The 26,516-nt window shown below is 37.4% G+C and overlaps 1 long non-coding RNA gene across 1 annotated transcript in view; it reads right to left on the bottom strand.

Moving 5' to 3' along the window:
* Window positions 1–26,516, bottom strand: part of LOC116494026 — a 329,297-nt gene that overhangs the window by 216,870 nt on the left and 85,911 nt on the right. The window contains exon 2 of the long non-coding RNA XR_004253828.1: window positions 20,565–20,670. This is a non-coding gene — a long non-coding RNA (uncharacterized LOC116494026). The remainder of the gene's footprint in view (window positions 1–20,564; window positions 20,671–26,516) is intronic.

Raw genomic sequence — 26,516 nt, 5'->3', positions numbered from 1 at the left:
AACAACAAACAGAATACAGAAAGGTATTACCAGCACCTGCAGTCAGAGCAGGTGAGCTAAATACCCAGATTCGGGGAGTTTACTTCTTATACAAGAAAAAATGTCATTGAAATTGCATTACTGGTGTTTATGATTCATTCCACAAATAGGGAGACTTCTACATATAAATCTGAAATTCATTCAAGATTTTTTGAGATTAATAAAAATAAAGGCACCCCATTTTTTAAAGCAATAAAGATGAACCTGCCACAAGCTTGACCACTAAAAAAAAAAAAAAAAAAAAGAGGAAGATACTAACCAAATAAAGGTTAAAATTGGTTAAATATATATATATGAATTTATATATATATAAATAGCTCATCTATCACATCTTACTGAAAGTTGCACATAAGGCAATGAATTTAAAACAATTTAAAAAAAAAAAAAAAAGCTGTAAGTTTTCCTCCTCCAGACAGGGAGAATCTGGGAAGCAGGAATAGATTTGGCAGACTCTAATAGAGAACAAGGTATGCAGCTGAGGTGTAAATTTGCCATACAAAGGCTACATTGGGCAACAACCTCCATCTAGTGAAGAAGTGCAATTCCAGTGTTTTGTAAGCTTTCATAAAATATTGAGTTTCATTTTTGTAATGACAAATTAACTAGTCTTAAACCTGACCTTTTACTCTTGCACCTTTTGCTTCCTAATGTTTGCTGCCATCCCAGTATCCCTTTCTAGAAGTTACCCTGAGCATATTTTTAGCACTACCATCCTTCCTAGCACTCTTCTGCCATCCCCTCAGCAGCGTTAGGTCTGGGCAAGCCCTGTACCAGTCAGAGGAAGTCAGGTCCTTCAACAAGAAAGGGAAACACATCATGATGCTGCAACTTCTTAACGACTAAAAGGCAAAAGTATCCACACAAATGAAATCATAAGCTATAATTTTAAATAAATCCATCACAAGTGATGAGCATTTTACTAACAATATTTTAGAATTCAAATTTTGTCACTCGTTCAACAAAACATGGAGGTAATTTTAGACTGATATGGACCTTTGCAGAATATTTAATTTCTGCTCCTGGCTATTCTGTAGTTTTCTAAAATGTATTGTGTACAAATCCTTTCCAGAAAGGAAAATTGTAGAATGGCAGCATTGCCATACAAGCTGACAACAGCCAGGAAATTGAAAGTTCGGGCTGAGGCTTCATCCTCAATTTACACCACTGTTGAGAGGGGGAAAGCAGAGACACCGAGTTAAGGACAGTGAAGGGCTTAACTTTTAATTTCCTGGATTTTATCATTTTAAACAGGAGCCTTGCTATTATTTAAATCTATCTGGGAAGGAAAAGGGGGGTAAGAACAAGAAATTAATATTATTTCTTTGAGCAATAGGAGCTGAGTGGTATAAGGAAAAAGATTAAAAAGAAAAAAAAAAAAAAGAAAGAAAGAAAAAGAAAAAAAGAAAAAGAAATAACAAGAAACATAAAATGGAAAAAGAAGAAGAAAAAAAAAACAAAAGACGAGAAAAAGAAAAAGAAGCACAAACCAGGCAGAAGAGCCAAGGTGCACAAGTTGACTTGAATTTTGCTGAATCGTGTCAGACAGCATCTGCAGCCACACAGAAGTGAAGCCATGCATGCGGTCACTCATATGCTACCATTCACAGACTTTAAGCTACAGGAGACAGTCAAGGGCCTGAGTAACACAGCATCAAAAGCAGCACTGGTTTGTGAATCCAGTCGATTCCCTGGGGACAAGTTCAACTCCAGCTTTGTGGTACGTGGCGCACAGTCCCACGCCAGCTCCGACAGCGGTTGTGCCTTGCTGCTCTCCCAGCTGAGGCAGCAGTTAGCTTTCCTCAGCAGCTAGGATGAATGCCTTCATTCGAGTAGCACACCAGGCTGCAATATGAAAATCCACAACCAGATTTTGTCACCAGGTGCAAGCAGTCCCTCACCTTGCAGGTATTTCACAAAGAGATGTGGAAATAAACTCACAAAGAGCGTTGCACTGTGTTCACATTCGCTATCACGTACTTCTGCAGCCAATGGACAGATTCTGGAGTCGTGTGGTCACTGCTCTCCCACCCCCATGTCAGAGCTGTGCCCCTGAGGACGCAGCCCCCCAGCCAAATTCCCTGCAGACCGCTCACAGCCGCCAGGCGCTGCCAGCCTGCAGCTCTTAGCCTGTGGCCCAGCACTTGCAAAAATTTATCAGCAGTGTTTAAAAATCGTTCTTGTTCATGGTTGTGTCAGAGCCTGCAACACATCTGCGCACAACAATGCACAGAAATCACACGCTGAACTTTCCTACTACCTGCACACACCTTCCGGATCGCTTTAACATTTCGGCTGTAACACACAAATCATACTGAACGTTATACCTGGATTTTGAGTCCACCTCAGAGTGGTTGTAATGCATGGTTCTGAAATCAGCACACTGAAAATTCATTTCATTTGGTTAAAACAGCATAGGATCTTAATAGCATGAAAATGTTACAGACAGCAACTGGACCTTTCTGACAGTAAAGTTGTGCTGTAAACCAGAAGATTGTTATGATCACTCTCTCCAATAAAAAAACAAATCATGTCTGTAAACACTAAACACGTTGGTATTTCATTCCCAGCTAGGATACTTTGTGATTCTACTAAGTTTATACACAAAAACCAGCCAGTTGATGCCCAGCAATTTGTAGTGTTTTGTCTGGAACAGAGCTAAAAGTACTCACATGAAAATGAAATCAATAGAAAGGGTATTTTAAAAGGCTGCGAGTTCTTATATACCGAGGTTCGTACATACTGAGTATTTCAATACCTATGTCTCATATGAGAAGGACATCCATTTTCATAGAAAAAAATGTTTTGAAAATTGATTCTGAAAAAGATAAAAGATTTGTAAGAAAATTTTGGATTTGATTACTTCATTAAAAATATTACATTACAGAAGTAGAAAAATGGGAGAAAAAAGCCCTCACAATTTTTCACAAACTTCACAGTAACTGCAGCGGATGAAATGGGACTTCAGAAGTGCCAGCACAGGGAGAACCGTGCAGGCATGCCTCTGATTCATTTCCCTCTTCTGCACAAAAGTGCTGACATACATCTCGAGGCGCATTTTGACATATCATTGTATGCTAGACCATTTACTCCATAGGTAATTGTACAATTTCCACTAGAAGACAATTCTCAGGTCTGTTGAAAGAATACTTTTAGTAATGGATGGCACCTGAAGAATTAATTATTCCTCACCATTCTACCACTCTCAGATTCAGGAGTTAGTTTCTGTTCTTCTCCTAACATTACTTCATATTTTTTGGTGCTCACCTTTTGTTATAAAGTTGGATTTCTATGTCTTAAAGCTTAAATTTCATCTTTCAAAGGCCAAGAACATTTCTTGTCCTAAATCATGGGAATGTGGAACAGCCTGTAGTTTCCACACTGAATCAACTTTCAGTAATGTCATTTTTTTGTGCTAGTTGAAATAATCTGGTTTGAATGCTGAAGCTACCCCAAGATTCATATGACCTTGTTAGTAAGGATCCAATTACTATTTAGTCACTAATATACTAATCAATAAGATTAACTAATTGATAATATAATCAACTCCTGAGCTTTTATCTAGACCTTTGTGGATCCTAAATTGGCATCACCTATGAAGACGTTTTACTAATTAACTACAGAAAGCCATGGAAGCTCTCTGCTGGTGATGGTCTGAAGGCAACTCACAGGAGCACAGAGACCCAGTGCTGCTGGCACCTACAGCCGGCTCTTACCACCAGGACTCGTTGCAGTGTTCTACACACCTTGAGGAAGCCGACATTAACCAACAGCTGTATCAATACGCTGTTATGATCTTCAGTGAGAAACAGAGGCATAATGTCTACCTGAGCAACGTGACAAATCCAGAAACAGAGACGCACAGGACCTTATCTCAAACCAAGAATGTGAATGAGTCCATTAAAAGAAGGCAACCACCTCCTCAACACACACAATTATTTCTACCAAGGTCATTATAACTGGCCTTTCAAGCAACATGGTCATATTTAGTTTCTAGCTTAGAATTTAAAATAATAATAATAATAATCTGTAAAAAGTAATTGGCTTCTGTATTCAGCCAGAGAGCAAAGACACATCATGGAGTATGTTTGAAACCACAACAGCTGGTTATAGCAGTAACCTGATAAAGAAAAAAATTTACTTTTTTACTTATTTACTTATAATTTACTTATTTCCTTTTGTCATTCCAAAGACCAACAGAAGAGATGTTGTCAAACATTTTTTAGTCCTTTAACACCCAAGGGATTAAACTTAACAGATCAATTTTCAGTGAGCCTGTTGATGTGAGAAGGCCTGCATCCTAGGATGTTCAGTGGAAATGGGAAGAACGAGGGGTGAAGGGGTTCTGTAAGTCTCTATTAATGAATTCTGAAACGGGAAAATGCCGCTCCTGTCCTGATAATCTGTAACGCTTGGAAGCAAATCTTGTAAACTAATGGGCTTCAGCATCCAGCATCAATTTGGGGCAATTATGTATAAATGGAAAAGCAGTAGGAAAAACAGAGTCAACCCTGTTTCAGCTACACTGTGCAAGACCAGTGTCAGGTGTCTCTCAAATGGCAAAACTAAAAAGCACTGAGCTACCCAGACCTTGCTTATCAAACCCTCATCTGCAAAATTCTTCTTTAGAAATACTTTATCAAATAATTAGTAAACACCCAAATTCATACAAATTATAGCAATAAAATAGCACAAGCAATTTCTACTTTCAATTCACTAACAATTTCTTCAAGAAACTGAGTGGTTTTCCCAGGTAAGAAGCAAAGAACTCTAAAAGGAATGATTATTTTTTTTCTGCCGTAACAAAAAAGAGCTAACTGCCAGTATTTTCATGTTTAATTTTCCCCCAAATGTGTTTCTAATGAAGCTATGTAAAGCTATGTAAACAGAGATAAGATGTTGAAATGAGAGACAGCATATATTGGTGGAAGAGAATAAGCAATGTCATGAGAATGACCAAGCAAGATTTTCTGACGTTTCTTTGTCTTGAGAAGAGAAGACAAGTGGAGGTGCACTGTTTCATTGCTGCTAAATGTTGTGTCTATTCAGTTGTTTCAACCTTCAGGCTGTGGCCCCACAAGGAAGATCAAACTGTTAGTAATAGGAATATGAAAAGCAGTTAAGAAGAACAAAACAGCAAGCCTCTGGCCAGTGGTCTGAGATCTGCAATGTGGGGGTTCACACCTCAACTGTAAACTTTTAGAGGATTCACCAACTAAAAAATTTCCAGCAATAAGCAAAACTGTTTGTCAGGCTCCTGCCATTGCACTACAGTATCTCCCATGCTGCATTTTTACTGAATTCCTAGCATTTTAGTGAACTGCCCATGTAAAATTGTGCCGCATTGGCTGGAACGCAGTCAGTTCCACAGCTGAGATCTTAGAAAAATCCTAACGTATATGGATGGGGGGGGGAAACTTCCCCTTTCAAGCAGCGAACAATGGGATCAGTACTTCTTTTCTTTTATTTTCTTTTTTTATTTTTAATAACCCATCCTGTATATTTTCCAGCAACACTTTTAAAAACAAGCAGCTATTTATTACTTCCTAAGGCTTATACTGAGCACTCACACGGAAGCACAACTACCACCCCGCTGTTATTAATATTTCTAAAAATTTGCAATTTTTTATTTTGTGGATTTCTGTCTGCATTGACCCAATGCTGGATCAGCAGAAATTGTCATCTTTACTGCCTGTTTTAAAAGGCACAAGAAATTAAAGACTCCTAGTTTCTTCAGAGAGAATCAGCTGTTAGAATATTGTCTTGTACATAATTTTGGACAGAAACTCCTGTAATAATTTCTGCATCAAGCCCATACTTCTATTTCAGCAATTATGTTACATGGGAACGACTTGAAATCAAGGCAGGCAGTGACAGGGAATCCACACGATCTGTAGCTGGTCTGTTTTACCAGATGTCTACACATTCTGCTAAAAAGCATACAACCTGTATTTATTGATATTATACACAAGGCTTTTTCCATTTTCCTAGTGGATATTGGCCTTTGTATAGAACCAAGGATTACAATTGCTCCTTTAACTACAGCATAAGACTAGATTCTCCTGTTCACTATTAATCTATCCTAATCACTTGGTCTTCTTCAGAGGCTTTTTTTTTGATGCTTTCCTGATTGTGGTTCAACACCTTGCAATCACAACTTAGGCTTTGTCTTTTATTTTTGTGGTTTGATTTTTTTGTTGTTATTGTAGTTATTTGGGTTGTTGGTTTTTATTTTTTTGGTTGGTTGGTTTGTTTTAAAGGAAGGAGTAACTTAACATCATCCAGTGTTAAAATGTACATTGATGATAAAAATGACCTTTAAAATTATTTGGATTTGGTATTAAAATGGACCTGCACCCATCGTTATTATTTGATATTAATTTTTGGATTATCTGCAATTTGCACTGCAACTGTTTCATACTTTTATGCTTAACGTGTTAACCCTTACTTAATTCCAACCAGGCCATGAATGTGAATTCTGTTGCATCTCTTTTCCCTAGCTAGATGTATTTTCCCAATGATCTGCGAACTTAAGGAACAAAAAATTAGTTTTAATTTAACAAGTAGAGCTTAGTATTTAAAGAAAGTATCCAAACTGGGGAATGATCAAAGCAAAAAGGATCACAAGATAAAATTCTGATCCTATAAAAATTAGTTCTATTCACTCCTTTAAGGTCACAGTATCACCCCAGAATTCGTTCTTCCCATTTCTTTCAATTTTATGACATCATCCCTAGAAAAGCCTAAAGGACTATGCTTCTGACACTGCTAACTTAGTGCTCCACTTGGTCAGGACCAGCCGGCGTGTATTTCAGAGGCAGAAAGGGAAGACGGCCACTCTAAGGCTTTGCTAAAATCTGTTCAGTACCATGAATGTTAACGTGATGCTCAACTCTAACTGTTTCCATTTTTCCCCTCATATCAACCAAATTGGTTGTCCTGAGCAAAGAGTAATCTAAGTCTCGTGTAAAACTTCAGCTCTTGCTGCCTGCATTAGTCCATTGCATTGATTTCTATGTTTTATTTCTATGTTTTAATGAAAAAAATCCCCTCCCTGTGTTCATTTTTGGATTAAAGTTTTGCTCCAACATGAAAAGAATATTCCTGCGCACCCAGTAAGCATGCACAGAGAAAACTATGGCAAAGACGTAAAATGTTTCTGGTATAGTATGAATTTACAAAAATAGGATCACAAAGAAAATTATTTTGTAACTGTAATTTAATTGGTATTACCCTTTTTTGCTCTCAAAAATAACAACGTTAATCGTCACAGTATTATCTGTGGTCACCAACAAATACTCAAGATATCGGAACAGGTCTTCCACAAATGAGAAATATATACGTGATTTTTATAGGACTCTCTATATGTACGTATATCAAAAAGCACATCTACCTACAAGTACTCTCTATATGTATAAAAGAAGAACTGCTTTAAAAAAAAAAAAAAAAAAAAAAGGCACTGTTTTTTCTTTCTGACAAACGGGCATGAAATAACAGGCTGACATCTGCCTCTGCAGGTCATTCCAGTCAGGCTGCTGCATGTCAGAATTCAAACTGCTCCATCCATCAATGGCAGACCAAAAATTAACGTAGCTTGGAAACTCTGCAGCAAGACAGTAACAGCCCAATTTAAAGTCTGACCTTCGGAGAACGGTGGGGTAAGATGGAAAAATTATTTCATGCCCTGTACCAAAGCCAACAACACAGTTCAGAGGGATTTTCAGTTAATTTATATAGAGAGATAGATATGAAATAAAGTTTGCCAGAATACAGACATTAAACTGTTATGTCAGATAAGAGAGCTGTTATAAAAGCTTTTAATTTATAAGGCGGTATCAATTATGTTTACAGAGCTGCAATTTTATGACATTTAGAATTTTAATTTCTCTAAACTACTGATTAGTACAAAACAAGCAAATAAAAAAACAATCCATAGCGTATCCAGGTTACAATCAACACTACTTTCTTAGTGGTCAGCTGGGTAAAACCTAGGGTTAAGCAACCTGAAAAATTAGATTGAAAGAAGCTGGAGTTCTTGCCAGATATACAACTCCTGGCCAAAGTGAACAAACAACCATAAGACAACTGTTCACACTTTCTCACAAATGATTTTGTGAAAGAATTTGATCAAATAATTAATTTAATAATCAGAGGCATCCACATGAACAATGTACACCAGCAGAAGGCTGAGGTGCCTTTAGCCTTCTAGACTCTACACCAGCAGATAGGTGATTAATCCATTTGTTAAATCGCCTACTAACACACTTGTTATTGCTCAATAAGCTCATTTAAGTAGAAGCTTAATAACATGTAATTGTTATATTCCATTTGCTGTTGTAAATAGAAATACCATATAGTTCAAAATTTCAACTAGAACAATAAAATCAAACAGTTCACAGTAAAATTCAAATAATTCAATTAAATCGCCAGATCACATTTGAAACGTACACCCCAAACTTGAGAAAGTCATTTGTTTTTCCCAAGCTTTCCTTTGGAGGTGATCTAAGAAGCTGATTTATATTTTTCTTTCCTTACAAATTATTTTTTTCTAATGTTGCAAAACATTTTCCTTTTTTAAACAGCTCGTTTGCTTTGCAGTGGAATCAAAGACACCAAGTAATGCTTCCCAGCATGTACGCAGGACTGCTGATAAAACTTGTGGGTGACACAAGCTTGGGGAATGGCAAAAGCTGTGAGAGAACAATGGTCTCACGGTCCAGCACGGCATGAACTACCTGCAAAACAGGTCCATTGGGATATTACAGATTTTTCAATATTTCAATACAAAATATTTACACCTAGAACTAAAGAGACAGAGGATTTCAGAACCATGAAGCCAAAATATTCAGGAGATCTTTGTAATGTGGAGACCCTAACACTCTGTGGGAACAAGGAATGGGAAAGTGATTTCATGCCTAGATACATGTATGGTATTGATGAGACCAATACAGGAATACTGCACATAGTGCTGATGTCCAGCACCAAAAGCCAATTGACAAACTAAAAAAACACAATTAAGTAAGTTATAGCCAACCCATATTTAGCTTATCAAAAAGAAAATAGAGGTATAAAGGTATCTCCATGTACGGCAAGTATTGGATAGTAAAAGTCTATCTTGTCAAAAAGGTCCAGAACAAGGACCAACATCTGGAAGCTGAAGCTAAGCAAATGCAAACAAAAAGGTGTTCAATTTACTATTTGACTGAATAGTATGGAAATGACAGAATCTTCCTGTCTTGAAATATCCATATGAAGGCAAATTGAAATAGTACAGTATATACTCTGTTTAAACGCAAGTTTATAGGCTTAATACAGAATTAACTAGGCTAATTTTAATGGCATATGTTATACAGGACATAATATGATTTAATACTCCCTTCTGGCCTTAAAATCTATAATCAATGAAATAATCCATTAGTTGCATTTTATGGAGTTTCTTACATGTTCCTGTGAAATATCTGGAGCAGCCCTCTGCCAAGGACAAGTTCGCGGAGCGCTCTGTCTTGGTTTGATGCAGTAGGGAACTGAAACACTTGCACTAATTACCGCCGAGAGAATATATTAGGTTGCCGAGTGGAACTGTAATGATTTTATGACCAAATATGCATGCTAGCAGAAGTGTTGTAAGCTATTAAGAACTCTGAAAATTTCAAGTAGTTATAGGCCGTCTGACCAGGATAAGGAATTATTTTCTGCATTTTATCTTCTACTGCAAATTATTGTTTTAAGCGCAAAAAACAAACATACAAAAAATACAGTAATTGTTGCAATAATTTTAACATTAATTTTAATTACTGGTGACTACTTAGAACTGAAAAACACTTATTTTAATAAATATTATGGTTTACGCTAGTAGTAACCATATATAGTTCCTTACAGTATCCTACTATTTTATTCTCCAAATAAAACATATAATTATTACACAGCAGAGAAACCGTGCCGTTACCCCATTATTTCCATTAGACTAATGGAAATTATTTACTTTTGTTTGTTTGTTTTCCCCAGAATTAATGCACATGGTACACAGAAATAGGGAACTGATGAATTATTTTTAACTAGTCCCAGGACTTCATGGTTTACAATCACTTCACAGCTTTCTTGCCAATGAATTGTACTTAATGAATGCAATTGTTTTAAGGAGAAAAAAGCATTTATCTATTAACATTAATCATTACATTAAGTGAAGTTATATGGGATATCCTCCACTTATCTTGAAGTAATCAAAGCTGTAGTCAGTATCCTTTTAAAGGAAACTGTTGAAACTTCAACAAATCTATGACTGAGTACAAGTATGCTGAAAAAATAAACTGTTTTACTTTTCTCTGTTGAAAGGGGTCAAGCCTGAGAAGAATGTATAATCGAGGTAGTACTAAGGATTTACAATATTTACTTTATTTTTATTTACATAACTGTTTGGATGATAACAAAAAGTCAATTGGCAAATTAAAATGCCAAATTTTATTCTTATTCCCCTATGGATTTCCAAATGACAGACGACAGGCACTTTGGAAAAAAATTTCAAACGCTATGCACTCCTTTAATGGCTGCTAATACTGTCGTGCTCAAGACTCCTGAGTGGTTTTGGTACTATGAAAGGAAAGGTTTCTTCTTTTGGAGAGCCCCATGTAAAGTAAGTAACTGAGAGAAGTCACAGTGATTTCTAGGACAAGGAAAAGTCGTAAATTTGCTATATTATCAACATTTCTTTGATTCAGGGCAAAGCAGGATTTTAACCTATTACACTGATATGGTAGGTGTAACTAAGTGCAACCTGCAGAAGAATGTTATTTGCAGATACAAAGCTGTACTGATTTATTTTCAAGGAGAGCAACACAACCACGACCCACAGCCTTCCCCGTGCAGTCTCTGCATTTCTTCTCAGACCTGTGTTCTGCTGCAGGAGTGCCACAAGCTGCCAGCTCACTGCTGGTCTTTCAGCTGACACACTCTATTAGTAGTTTATTTTAATTTTCTTTAAATGTAGGAATACTTAAAACACTTCCCTGAGCATCTTGGCAACTGCAAGTGCTTCAAATATTTCAAAGGGAAGTTTGATTTTTTTAAATAGCCTCCAGGTATGTTGTCAGCGGACACTCATTTCCCAAATGCTGCTGCTTTGCATTCTCCTTTATCACCCACTTTTTCCTACTTCTCTTACTTGTGTTTCTTGTTCCACATTTCTCTGTCTCTCTCCTACCGGTACTGTACCACAAGACTCGTGGTAGCCAAATGAACCCCCTCACATTCTTTCCTTCTCCTATCAGTGGCAATTCTGTTGTGGTCTTTTTGAAAAGTTAGGCTCATCAACAAAAATTACTACCAGACATAGGAAGCTAGGTAGTATTTAAAGAATGGAGCTTTAGATGCTTCTGCCTTTAGGAGCACGAACTAAATTTGAACAACAGATAATGATGCAGAACATGGTCTAAGCAGCCCACAGCTAGGAGGCCTCTGACCAGCTAAAACATTTCTGGTTACTTTCCCCCTCTAAGCAATTCCTTCTCTGTGTGCTACAGCTACAACAAAGGACATCTTTTGTACTGTTCCAAAGTTTGTGTGCTTATGAACTATGGCTGGGAGACACCAGAAATAAAGACAATTGATAGACAAGCGATTGGAATTGAAAGACAATCTCACCCTTCTCCATAGGCACCCCCTGTCGACCTTCTGCTACCAAGTGCGATTTGCAAGCTTCTCTTACAGATGTTTAAAAACATTTCATTTATTTATAAAATAACATTTCCTAATGCACCTAACAAATTAATGTATTATAAATATGAATGCAAATATTTAGAAGTGAACCCCAAATCCCATAAATGTAAAACACGAAAGACAGATGCCTAAAAACAACCTCAATTTAGAAGAAAAACTCTGAAAGACACTGCATGGCTGCACAGGATGTCTTGGCACCTCACATACACTGACAGCAGAGAACAACTCTGGATACTACATTAAAGGATTCATGTTTGGAAACATGTTTGCTCTGAATTATTTCAACTCTCATCCTTTAAATTATTAATGTAATATCAAGGTTCTGTTTTTAAGAGCAAGTCCACTCTCTAGGAACAAAGGCAAAATTAGCCACAGAAGAGAGCAGGGGCCAATAAGAAAATTATTAAATAAAACTGTATATACAGTAAACTACATTTATATTCATCTTCCGAAGAACTTACAACTACATATGCACTAACAGTTAGTAGTACTGTCACTAAAAACACATTTCCCAAATTTTGCTTTTATATATATATACACACATGTGTATGTACATATAATGTACTCAAATACACTCATGCATATATTGTCTATATGGAAGGAGGAGGGGTCTTTTTTTGAAGTTGAAGTTTAGTAATTGGTTGGCAGGGGAAAATGAAGAGGAAGGAAAAGAGCCTATTTTTTCACTAAATAAAAGATAAGAGATTTCCAACACTGCATTATGGTGAAAAACTGTGACAGCACGAAAGTACTGCACAGATGGGAAGGACAGAAAATGTGTGAAGATATAAAAGAACAGAAGGAGAAAGATGCGATAGTTATCTCTGCAGTTACCCCATTTCTGGGATACTACTGGGATACTAATTAAGATCACAAGTGTCTCGTGTTGGATCAGCAGCAGCAGTTTTGTGTCAGAAGTGAAGGGGAGGAACAGAACGATCAGCTCTTGTTTAGAGGAAAACTATCAGAGAGGTAGCAGACTGTGTGAAGTCGCACAATTTGCATTCACGGGTAGAAACACAAAAATTCCATTTCTCATGCAGAAACTTATGCACACCTGTAACCGAGTCCCTTTTTTCTCTCTTTTCGCACCTGTCCCAATCACAAAAGTATTTAACTCTATATGAGAGAGGGAACAGCCTCCTCTGTGAATGGGCAAATTCCTTTAACACAGACGCAATAACCCACACCATTTCACTGGAAGTGCTCAGAACATGATTGGATTACTACTTGGAAAACACAAGAAGAACGGGAGGATAGGATCAGGTTAGGACAACTGAGACCATTCCAGACTAGCACTACAAGAGGAAGCACAATTTTTCTTAGGACCTGCTGATGCTGAACTAAAAGCAGCTTCCCAATGTTTGGCTGTTGCAGAACCCGCCCCAGTCTACCAAATCCTTCCACTGTACTGGGGATGACATTAAAGAGCTGTTGCAGGTCCAACCAAGCACGTGTACATGTAGAGACAACCAAAGAAAAACTGAAAGTTACATAAATTTATTATGTACAGGCACCTCTTTTCAGCTGCTACATTTACCTATGTGAAATGGCCACATTTGTGTGTGTTTGCATGTCTGCTGTGAACGTGCATGCGTTTCTGCTGCCACGGAGCAGCCATGCATGATGCATGTGATGTGCAAACTGCATTTATGCAGGTTGAAATATTTCAGTAGTTGATGCTTGTTCTTGACAGAGAGCAGTACTTCCATTGAAAGCTCATTTAATAAAAATAATGCAATGCAAATGAACCTGAATCAGAAAAATTAGATTGATGGAAGTAGCTCGGTCGCTGTAATTACACAAGGTGTATTATTTCCTAAATTCTCTTTGCATTAAATATATACCATACATTTATCAAACATAATTAGCAGTTTAGGTGACAAGGATTTGATTTTTCTCTTGCAATAAAAATCCCTCTACTCTGGTATGCACATCTAAAACGTATTATGAACATTTTCTTACTATTGCTGTTTATTTACCAAAAAAAATAAATAAATCATAGGATCAAAGAATCAGAGGGGAAACACCATTTGGGACTTACAAAGCAGAAGATGAGGAAGATGGCTAGGTCAGCCTTCTGTGGATTTCATAAGCATAAAATAAAATTAAATCAGTCAAAGCTTTTAAGGTTGTTAGTCAAATAAATCATATTTGAAAGCAAAATAATTGATGATACCCCATTACATCTTTATTTCCTTTATAATCAGCATTTCATTTTTTAAAATACAGAAATAAATTGATGAAAAACAGCAATAGAAACAGAAGTTAAAAAATAAGCTGTTACAAAGTCAAATGTGGTCTATAGGCATTCTAGTGAAAGAAATGGGTTTTCGGGAAGACACTCTGAGCATATTCAACAAAAATCTTGTTTTTATGTAGCTCTACCTTTTCTTTGCCTTTTGATAATTTACCTCTGACTAAACCTAATTTAGAGAATAGCCTGGAGAATCTATTTTAAACCACAAAAAAAAAGTAAGGTGATGCTGCACTGAGCTGTAGCATAAGACTAATATTAACACACTATTCTCAAGCCTTAACTGATACTCTTCAATCTGACTTCCTGATTGACAGCCTGTCTTACATTTGAATCTCCTGTCTTCAATTTCCATTTCAACTTGATATTATTGCAACATGTTTTCTAAGTGAACCCTGTGTTGTATAATAGACATAGTTCTTTTTTTTTTTTTTTTCTTTTTTTTACCCAAGATGATAACAGCCAGTACTGTGGGTCATATCTTCCAAACTGTTCCAAAGATGAGTTAAATATTTGAGACTTCTTAGACAAGCTGTGCTGGTTTTTAAATCTAGCAAAGATCAAGACCAAAGTTGTGATGACTGAAGATGCCCCGTTCATTGCACAATGTGCAAAAGCAGCCCCTCAAATTGTAGGCACATGGAGAAAGAGGCAAAGTATCTGAAATGGGATGCACTCCTATGCATTTCCACAAATAACATTTACAGTAACACTAACCTACCAAACAGCTACACTTTTCAGGACTAATTATCTAATTGTAGCTTATCTCATGCCTTCCTTGGAAGATCTGTGGCAAGCAGTTCTGTGTTGGAGCAGCCGATAAAGCCCGTGTTGCAGAGCACACGCAGACCTTCTCAGTGTAATTCTGTCGATTCCTTTCTGCTGCTTTCCCCACCAGCTGTATTCAGCAGAATCAAGTGTCAAAGCACCGCCACAAAGACAGCCGTCTTACCTTTCCACAAAAAGCTTCCCATCTCGGTATCAGCACTTCGACTCCCCTTACTCTCTGCTGTATGCCATGGGGCCCTTCCTGCTTTATACAGCCAAATCTTGATATTCCCAGATCCCAACCAACACGGCACGGGGCAGTTTTGCTAATGCTGAATTCTCAGCAAGGTCTCACGAAGTGCTCTTTTTCACAAGGCTCTTTTTACAGTTGCAGGACACGGAATATGTGAACAACGAAACTGCCTGGCTCCAGCAGAGCAGGGCTGGCCGCAGCTCTCCCTTCAGGAAGGACTAAGGTGTCCCCAGCCTCAGAGCAACGAGCCCCAGCTGGCTAATATTTACAGGCTGTGATGCAATTTACTAAACAGAGGCACGTGAAAACCTATTAAACATGTTTAAGAAATTTCATTAACAAACAATTATGAAACACTTCTATTTCTCACTGAAATTAAATGCAGTGACATCAGCTTCTCTGAGCCCCCCACGGCCAAATGAAAACATTCACAGCACAACTCAGATAAAGAAGTTTTTTTCCCCTTCTCTCTGAATGTTTGGGGCTGGGGGGAATGGACACGTGGGTTTTGTTTGGTTTTTGGGTTGTGTTTTTTGTGTGCTTTGTTTTGTTTTATAGTTTCACAGATAATAACTATATAAAAATAATGGCAGAAAGCACTTTCAGTTTTTCTCTCAGAATCCCCTAGGATTATATGGGGACCTCAAGTCAAAAACCTTCACTTTAGAACAATAAATAAATAAACCTGCTAAAGCCTTCCCAAGGCTGGCCAACTGTAGCATAAGTAATGCAAGAGGCTGAGAGATGCCAGATAAATTTGATTACTATAAAAGATGGGAATATGTTTCTTTCCTCAGAGAATTCACAAAAAGGGGTCAAAAACAAAGCAGCACTGAAAGCGAACAACTTCATTTCACCACCAACTCAAGGCGACAATACAATACAATTTTGTGGGAACATTTTATCACATCGGTGCAGAGACCTCCTAATCTTCTATTTCAGAAAAAGGAAAATAGGAAAGAGTCAAAGCAACATGGGACTCCTCTTTCCTTTTGGGAAAAGTTGTCCTGATTAGTATATCAATTTAGTAAAGAGTTCAAGAGCTCTTTTCTTCATACACCTTCTACCAGTCTAATAGAAACCCAAGCATGTTTCGTTAGAAAAAAAACAAAACAACAATCTTTCACTTCATGTTATTCTTCCTATTTGTCAGATTACGAAACCATTTGTATTGAACACATTCGGAGAGCATCATTAGGAGAAATGACCTACCATACTTTCCTTGTTAAGGAAAAAAAAGCGTTGACTTGCTGCTAATTGTTACAGCCCTGGGAAATGATTAGATGCAGAGATGCTCTGAGCACGATTCTCCAACTGGAAGACAGTCCTGATTTCACATTGCTCCATTTTCCCCCCATAAAGAGATGAGCTCTTACCAGTGGCTATCACAATGGCACTAGTATTTTGCTGACCTCTCTGGAATTACTTTTCCTTCATGCATCCTAGGGTCGACTAACACGTCGTGTTGGTGACTCCCAGTCATGCCGTCAGCTAAGACACCCTCATCCCTCGCCAATGGCATACTTTCAGCCAACAGCAAAAGTTACTCGAATCTATTAGATTTCACCTAATTTTTATTACTTCTTCAGAGTCAACCAGTTCTTCCTATTTAATAGCCCAAATTTTCACTCTTATCAGCATCTCACAGCACAGGGTCTTCAAGCCCCGTTTCAGGAAACCCACAAGTGATTTTCACAGAAGGCTTACAAATAAGAAGTATAAAAAAGTTGATCTTTGAGGGAAAAGTAACTTCCATCCAGTCTGATAAATTCCTTTTCAGCACACAAACTCTTTACTCACATCACACTTCTTGTACAAACTTCATCTGAATCCAAGCAGAAATTAAGCAGTAGATGACTTCTATCTTTCCATTTCAGTTAAAACAAACGTGAGGATGTCGGTTTTGCCATAGGCAGTTCTGAAGCATCTTCTGAGAAGCTCAGCTAAATGACAGTAATATGAAGCAATCTATTTGCTATCACTGAGAATAAAAGTTTTCCTTTATAGACAGTACTTTTTCATGCTAGAAAATGAAAATCACAATTCCTAGTGCTATTAGGTCCTCAGAGATGAACGTACACAACCAAATTTGGTCAAAACCTTTTCAGGATTGAGCATTAGATGCTTTGCAGTAACTAAGCAGAGCCATTTATGTCAAACAATTTCAGAAAGAGAAAAAAAAGCCTAATTATCTCTTTTATTCATGTTATCTCTGCTCACTTTACCACAGTCTCCTGTGTAATTGCCACGCAACTCTTACTTTCTCTTTTGCAGTACATACATTTAATGGTGGGCTCTAGAAACTAAGAAAAATCATAGAATCGTGGAACCATTAAGGTTGGAGAAAACCTCTGTGATCACCTGGTCCAACCGTCCACCTACCACCAACATTGCCCACTAAATCACGTTCCCAAGTACCACACCTCCCTTTCTTTACGCACCTCCAGGGACAGTGACTCCCCCACTTCCCTGGGGAACCTGTTCCAATGCCTGACCCCTCTGAGAATTTTTGTTTTTGCAATACGCAACCTGAGAGAAATACTGGGCTGTACTGGCTATCATGTAAACAAACAAATTAGATGCTGGCTTTAAAAGTCATCTATATGCCACCTTCTTTTAACCTCTTTTGTTTTTAGCCAGGTTTCTTGCATGAACACAGCAGAACAGCAAAGCTGTTAGGCACTACATGTTTTTAGAGAACAGAAACACAATGTAGAAATATGAATTTTAAGATAAATAATAACAAAGCAAGATTTGTGAAAGTGCATCAATTTCTTCACATGCTATTTTCTCCTTTCTAAGAAACCTAAATTACCTTGCTTTCATTGTTAATTGTTTTCAGTATTAACGGCAAAAATCCTGACCACTAGCAATTTATAAACACAACAAAATTACATGGTAAGAGGGCTAGGGAAATACATATTAGGGAACTACGCAGTGCAGAAAGGGTACTGTAACCTGCTTCCTTTGCTTAAGAGATCACTTTTGGAATGTCTGTAAGGCTAAGGCACAAGAGTCTTCTAGAGTTAATAATCTTTGTACTTCAGTGGCATAATTAGTTGATTTATTATTTTTTTTTTTACACCAAGGGGTTATTGAAAAAACAGATGAAACCTGCAGAAGGATGCTCCTGCACAGAACAGTGACTGATGGGCAGCTCTTTGACTGACTAGATGAACAAAGGGCTCCTGTGGATTTTAATAACACTGATCCACTTATGAATCATAAATGATACAGAAACCCTTTTGCATCTTTGAGATTTTCAAAGATTTCAGGGAAGGAGAGTGTTCCCATCCAGCAAAACAATATTCTTCATTGTGGTGTTTTGTTTTGTTTTGTTTGTTTTTTGTGTGTGCATTTTTTTTGTTTGTTTTGTCTTTAAGAATACAACTGTATTTGGTGTTTGACATGGGTGTACTCTGAGCCAAACGTTTAGATTTTTTTGCCACAGCTAAGCTATGTGGAAGTGGCAAGCATAGCAGGTTTTTAACACCCTTTCACAACTATCTGAAATAGGAAAAATAGGAAAAATGAAAACAGACTCAACAGTAAGGCAGCATCCAGATGACCAGTAAGACCACTAATGAAGAGACCGTGAAACTGGTTGATATCAGACTGTCATTTCTCATGGTTTTAAGAATTTTAATGGATTCTTTTTAATTTAGATAAAAATAGTTCATATAGTTTTTGCTTTAACCACAAGCCTATAATGAACTGTAAATAGATGTAGCTAGAAGGTAAGATTAACATATATTTTTTAAAAAGCAGAAGCTAATGTTTTCTGAGAAAAAGCCTAAGCAGCGTTTGATTTTTTGGCTGCAGGATGTCACAAGAAAACATTTCTCCAAGCAAAGTAAAAGTAACTTCCAGCTTTCTCTTTCTGAACATACCAAATACTTTTATCGGAACAAAACCTTCTTATCTAGGCACAGTTCTTGCACTGAGTTCTAAAACTACGTACACATAACTGTGTATTTCATATGTATGGAGTTTCCTATGCACATATTCCTTAGATAAACTTTCAAGACTACGTTTTCAGAATAACACAGACACAAATACTAGGAAACAGCCAAACTCAAAGGCTTGGAAATACAAATACAAAACTTACTAGGACAATGTTATTTTGGATCCTCATGTGTAAGTTTTAATTTAAATCTCGTTTTCCTACAGGAGATGCATGTCAATAAATACAGGAGAAAAGTTAGGGTGACTTAGAAGGAAAACAGGAAGATTCTGTCTCTGACACTGCCCAAGGGATCTTACTCTGCGTTTATTATGCAAATATACGTCCGACCCCACAAAACTAGGACTCCTGACTAATGATACCAGTCTCACCTCCACTCTCGTTCCTAAATCCACTATTCCCCTCAAACACAACTTCACTGGACTTTTGATCTCAAGTCCTGTCAGGTAGCTTCCATTTTATGAAAGTTGACATCATTTTTACCACCATCATATCAGTTTATAATACTGTAAAGAAACGTTCTTTAGGCTCAGAAAGAACTGTACAAAAACGTAGTGAACTTCCTTAGGATATTTAGTGATGCAGCATCATTTCTAACAAATTTTTGTTTCTGTTAAAGACATACTTCTTTCAAATGCAAGCATGAGACTTTTTTTAAAAATTAAAAGTTGGCACCTCTGAGATAGTATTAGAACAAATAAACTCTCACAGCAGTGACTGCATAGACCGCAAAGGCTGTACTCGTTTTGTGCATGACCGGAATTTTTCATTTCATACATCATTTACAACTTGCTGCAGCGATTCCACAAATCTGTCTATGCTATTAGCGTGAAGTTAAGTTTTTCCCTCCCAAGAAATTCATTTGCGGATAAATATTATTGGTTATTTTGGCCAGCATTAATTTCACCAAAATTCAACTATGCAACTAGGTCACCGCAGCACTGCGAGCCGAGAAGCAAAGCATACTTAGTACTAGGTAATGAAGACAAAATCTTATATTCTCATACACAATATAGCATATTTGAATACATCAAAATAAAATTATACTGTCTACATCATAAGCAAACTTACTGCAGAAGCAATAATACAATAGCAAGAAGTCAGCTAATGCACACACTTGTTTCAACATATTTAAATATAGGTTTGCATTTATATCCCATATTTTTAGAAATTGCTATTTCAGGACAGTGAGAGACCTGGAACAAAGCTTCTCCTTGCAAAAGCATGTTTAGGTAGAACACACCTACTTTTTCTTTGGTCTTTACCACAGGCAGATCACTTACTGTTGCAACTGTCCCAGAAAAACTATGAGGATTATCCTTACTGGTAAAGTTATCATTGCTGGCATAGCCTTTAAAATGCTTGCACATTGTGCTCTGTTCTGAAACCATGCTATTCACTGAACCAGGCACTACAGTCCTAAACTCTAAACTGTGGCCGCAATTCACACACCTTCTGACTGTGCTTGACTGAAAGCTGAAAAATTGACAGTTTTTACATAAAATTTATTTAAATATTACTAAATACTTGGACTTAGAACTCAGCTTGGAAACAAAAAAGAAAGGTTTTCTTACCGTAAAATGAAGGACTTCTGGGCTGGAGGAGTATGTAACACGGGACAGAAGAATCACTTCCTGGGCATTAATTCCACCTCTTGCTCACGATAAATCCAGAACGTATCTAGCACAAAAAAAGTGAAAACCACAGATTTAGCAGGGCTTGGGTGTCTTGTCTACTTGGCGGACAAATTCTCCCATGGTCTCCCTTTCTAGTCTAAAAGCAGTGGTGTGTTAGGAGGGAGGAAGGCACAGCGCTGGTTTGGTCCCACACCGCGGTGTGCTGGCACTGGCACGCACCCAGCGTCAGGACACCGGGACAGCAGCCGCGGTGCCGCCTGGCCCCAGCTCGTGGCCAGCGTGCGAAGAACAGCCCATGGCCCGCGCCTGCTCTTCTCACACAGTCACTCGTGGAGGGGCCTGAGCTACTCCACTCGGCATTTGTGTGCTTGGAAAACAACGGCAAATCGAGCAAACAGACCTTTTCCTCCTGCGCCCTAATACATAGGTACATGTATGCAAAAAGAGGTACCAACACAAGCTGCAGATGAAGGAATATCTCTGAAGAAAGCACCAGTTAATATTTTCAGAAAGATAAGGCCCCAGAGCCAATCATTATCAAACATATGAAAAAGGAACTAAATATAGATTATATCAATCTCCTCCTTTTGTGTGTCAAAACCATATTTTAATTTTGTTTTTAAATCTGCCAATCAGGGCATAACTGATCACCCAAAAAAATGTTTTAACTTTCAAACATCTGTCACATGTTAAAATAACCCATGTCAAATAGACATACCAGAGGAAAACTTGAGGGGTACACAGACAAGCTTTCACAGATTCATCATATTTCTGGCCTCCAAAATGTTCTCTTAAAATATTCAGATACTATTAAGAACTGAAACTTCCAGCCAGCAAATTTCTTCTTTCTGGAAAAGATTTTGTGGAGGAAAAGAAGCTTCAAGCAGTAGCAGATGCATTATGTTTCTTTCTAGAAGAGTGGAGAAGAGATTGCAGGGTTTGCAAGATAAGATGGGCTAAAACAGGTCCTGGAGTCAGCCATGCAATTTTAAGCAGACCAAAAATGACTTGTCATCTCTAAACACTGAACTATATTACATTTTAATCTCAATTCACATCCAGAATTATTTCTAACACTAAGAACTGACATAATAGATCTCTGCTCCAGAGCAAAGAGCTCTCTGCTCCGGGCTGGATGCCTAGTATTTCCCCACTCCTCTGACCTTAGCTGTAAAAAACGTTGTTATTCTTCACTGATGTTTCCTGAACTGAAGGAGAGAAAAGTATAGCAAGAGGAAGAGGTCACTTATAACGAGAGGCAATTCCATCAGGCAGATACCAACACAAAAACGGAGCAGGGATCTGCACGCAGGAGTCTCGAGCCATCCCTAACCTGGCACAGTCAGGGCTTCACCTCGCAGGCACTGGCAGGTGTCTGAGCCACTACCACGGTGCTACGGATCCTGCACAGCCAAAGGAAGCACAGCATTAAAGAGAAAAGGAGTCCAAGTGCAAACAAACCAAAACCCAGCAAGATAAGTGATCGAGGAAGTCTAAATAGATAGGCTATCACGGTATAAGCAAAAATCTAATCCCCAAAAGTGGTTGAGAGAAAAGCAGACAGGAAAAAATTTGCTCTCAAAGAGTTTCAGTAACTGCTAAGATTGTATACAGATATACCCCCTGCTTTTCAGTGACTACCAAAACGTTTAAGTGTTGTGTCCCTGAAAAAAAAAAAAAAAAAAATCCATTTTACATAAAGGATAATCTACAACAATAATTGTAATATTTCTATTATTTTTAGCATGACAGAGCATATTTAAGTTATCAAAATGTGGTAAGACATGAACCAAACGGTTCTGAGTTATGAGAACTTCTGTGAATAACATAGCACAGGAGCAGAGGAAAGGCTATAAAACCTAAGACTATTCCATGACAGCTTGTGGAAAGCTTCCCAAATTACTTGTCCATCTGCAATGAAACAACCGGGTACATGATGAAATATTTTACTAAATATGAAATAAATACAACTGGCTATCTAGTTACATTTATGCAGCAAGTACATAAATCTGCTTGTCTACATTCACAGCACAGCTTCTTGAGAAAACAGCCTCAGATACAAGCCCTTGCCATTACAGTATTGTCAGCTGAAAACTTAAAGGGAACTTACATGCACTGACGAGCACTGCCTAATAAAAAAGACACAGTCGCAAAGAAAGGAGACAACCACCTCTATAGATCCCTCTGGTACAGGCTCGGTTCCACAAGTTCTCCCACATTAAGGACTGTACTGTCAATGCCACTTTGCATCACAAAAGAAGTTCAGCCAAAAACCACAAAAGTACCGACAGGTCCCAAAGAAGCCTGCAACCCCAGCCTTCCGCGGTCCTTGCCTTGCACTTCTCCCTCCACTGCTGCTTCACTGCAGGCATTAATGCACGGACAAGATTTGGTCTTAATACACAGGAACTACAGAACCAGCAGACACTCGATGTAACAGCACATCTATTACAGGATTCTGCAGCTACCTACGTAACTTCTGCCATGGCACTGTCTGCATAACCTTGAATTGCAAATGCTTACCTGAATGTAGCAAGCAAGCATGTCAATGCAGACCATGCAGTAAAGATCTATAGCTCTAAACTGTTCCACCTTCATTGTGAACTTCTCAACTCACAAATCAATAAGATATTGAGTAATAAACGAGCCAGAAATATTCTTGGGGAAAAAAAAAAAAAAAAAAAAAAAAAGATTCAGAATTGTGAATCATGGAGCCTACACATTTCTGACATAAGTTCATTAAATAAAAATCTCATTAAAGCTTTAGCCAAAATTTCTAACTCATCAAAGGCCCACGTTCTGAATACCAATGAATTTTATGAAAAAGAAGTGATTTTTACTTGTCTGCGTGTCGGTAGAATATCTCTTAGGTTACAAAACCAAATCTGATGACACTGAAAAGTCTTTCACGAACAAAGACAGACGGGTAAAACAACCACCAGATCTCTTTAATTCCATGCAAAAGTGTCAACAGCAAAATCACTGCATCTTTTCCATAGCAGAATATTAAACAGTTCATTAATATCCATTTTCCCTTCTTCTCTTTTCAGAGGCTACTAAAATTGTTTCTGTTTGATTTTACATGAGTGAAACTCCTCCCAAATGAAACAGGTACAAGTGTCTTGAAAGAACATTCAAGTGTACATCATTCAAGACCTTGGCAGTCCCTATCTCTGTGAAACAACAATAGCATCCCACTAACAATGACTTGCTTAACTATTCATTTTTGTAAATAATGGAACTGAAAATTATCTAGTGATGGATTTACACTTTTACAATGCATCTCAGGGATGAACATGAATAGGGATGCAGAAATTATGTATATTACAATGGGTGACACGCAGAACTTAAGATTCTAGCTAGCTCCACAGAAGAACATAAGCTGGAAACACATAGCACTACAATTTTTAGCATTTTACCTTTGTCTAATATTGCTGTGAGATATCCTATATGTATTATTTGTGTTATACTAGCATTTAAAGACTCCAATTAAAATCCAAACACCATTATATTAGGCAGAAATAGTATGAAAATTACAATAGGTGTCATAGCCATTTTAATTCCAAACAACCACAATAAATTGTGTATTTCTCAGATATGCTTTCCTTTATATTGTAGTTACCCACACAATTTAACAGATTAGTTCTAATATTCAGGGGGAGTGTTAAAAGGATTGCCAGGTAGTCTTCTCAGACTTTTTTTTTATTATTATTATTTGAAAACTGCATTAATATTTCCAGTGGAGGTGCCCAGCCAACAGAGTGAAAGCCTACTGACACAAAGCTTGCCTTCCTTAATCACCTTTCCTGAGAAGAAGCCTGTGGAACTGCAAGACCCTGTGGACCTCAAAATAAAAAACCTGCTCCCCTGAGGTATAAGACTGCAATTTTACAGAAAATTCACACATCTAGATTTTCCTCTCGTTACTCCTCTTTTTAGTGATTTTTTTCTTTTTTTCTTTTTTTTTTTTTTTTAGCATAAGTACTGACTTACTCGATATACCAATTTACTCTCATGTAGGGTATTATTTTACTATTAATATATCTGCACATTGAACAACTTCGGTCTAGGAACTAGCTACAATCTATCAGAAAGTTAAACTGAAATATAAATGCATTTTGCACATATGTCTTGCCAGTCAGATAATTCAGTAACAGTTTGTTTTGACTTGGAAGAAGAGGACATCTTAAATTAAGAGATATGGAAAAATAAGATCATTTGGAAGGAAGGAACTGACAAAAATGGCAACTTTTCTGGTAATAACACAAAGCACTGAGTTTCCATACAAAAGAAAGTTAATAAAGACTACTTTGGGATTAAGTAACAAATGGCAAGTGTTTACACTGTGACTATTAGTCCTTTAGCTGGGTGTTTATTATAAACAGTATTTCAAACAGAGGACCTTAGGAGACAATATATAAATATTTTAAATGGTAAAATATAGGTGTTGGCTTTTTTTGTACTGTGTCCAGAAAATCTGCACAAACACATCAAATTCTCCACCTAGGGAATTTACTTTATTGTTACGTTTGCATTTAAAACAAATGTACATGACCTATTTTGGGCCTAATATAACTAAAAGGAACCTATTTGTTGTTTATTATTTATAGAAGATTCACTTCAGATTAGGCCTTTTGCAGACGTGTGTATCTGTGTGGCATCATAAAGCGTCTCCAGATATCCCCCAGCACTAAAACAGACGAGAAAATGACAAGTTAGGATGTATCCCAGTACGCACAGTATTTTATAAAAGCAAAGATTAAAAGCTGTTTTTTCCTCTTCAGAAAGGCCACATGAAAGAGCCTGTACCATGGCTAATGCATTGACCTTCTGTGTCTGATAATGACAAGTTCAAGTTCCTAGAGTTGGATAAGATGTGGAACTAAAGTAAGTGCACTCAAGCAATGAGTTCTCCTGCTCTGTTAGAATCCCGCTCGCAGAACTAGCTGCCTAGAAAGAATGAATAAAACAGTTTAATTTTTTTTTTTTTTATATATATAACCAAGGAGTTTTTCTACACCATCAGCATGTCTCATATCTACTTTCTTCAGTCTAAGGCACCAATGGTTTCTTTCACTTTTTAATAGTAAACTTGAAATGATTTCATGTGAGTAAAAGATGCTAAATTTGTGAAAGATGAGAGATGTAAAATTGCTGCTTGTGTCTGCAATTTCTTATTTTCAGCTTTTTTCGTGTAAATGGAGAAAGAGTAAAACATAGTAAAATCATATATATCATATAAGAGAGACAACAGCTCTTTACAAATAACCAGCAAATCAGAAATGCATTTTTATACAACAAGCAGACTTCGTAACGTAAATTCCTCTAGCATATGACTTTTGTTTTTAAAGGAGGACAGCAATAATACATCAAGCATTTCTTCCTATCATCAACTAAGAAAAAAACAGAAGCAGTTGACCTAAAGACTTTCTTCCCATCAGTCATCAACTCTGTCCAATTTTGCAGGTTACAGTACCTGGAACTCTGCAGGGGCAGAGTAAAACCCCCTCACAGTGCTGCTGGCATGGCTGAGGCACGGAACAGAAAGTTACTGTCATCAAGCTAGGCACCAATAGCAGTAGCTTACATAGATATGGCAAACAGATGACTAAGGAAAGTAATTAAAAAGGCTTTTTTTTTTTTTTCCTAAGTTAATAAAAATAATACAAGACTATGTTTTAGCACATTTTGTATTGTCAAGTACCTATTTGAAAGTACACATAGATATCATAACTGTTACATCTCTGTTTAAGTTGTATAAGAGAAATAATAAAGGCTAAAAGAAATGCTGGGACTCAAGTTGGTGCGAATCAACATATGCATCACACCCAGTGTTTTCCATGAAGTGACCCCTGCCTCTGCCTACCAGGATAGGCAATGACCACAAAG

This window comes from Aythya fuligula, chromosome 12 (genome assembly GCF_009819795.1).
Source record: "Aythya fuligula isolate bAytFul2 chromosome 12, bAytFul2.pri, whole genome shotgun sequence".
Lineage (NCBI taxonomy): Eukaryota > Metazoa > Chordata > Aves > Anseriformes > Anatidae > Aythya > Aythya fuligula.
The sequence above is the reverse complement of the archived record's forward strand: the minus strand, read 5'-3'. Positions and strand labels throughout refer to the sequence as shown.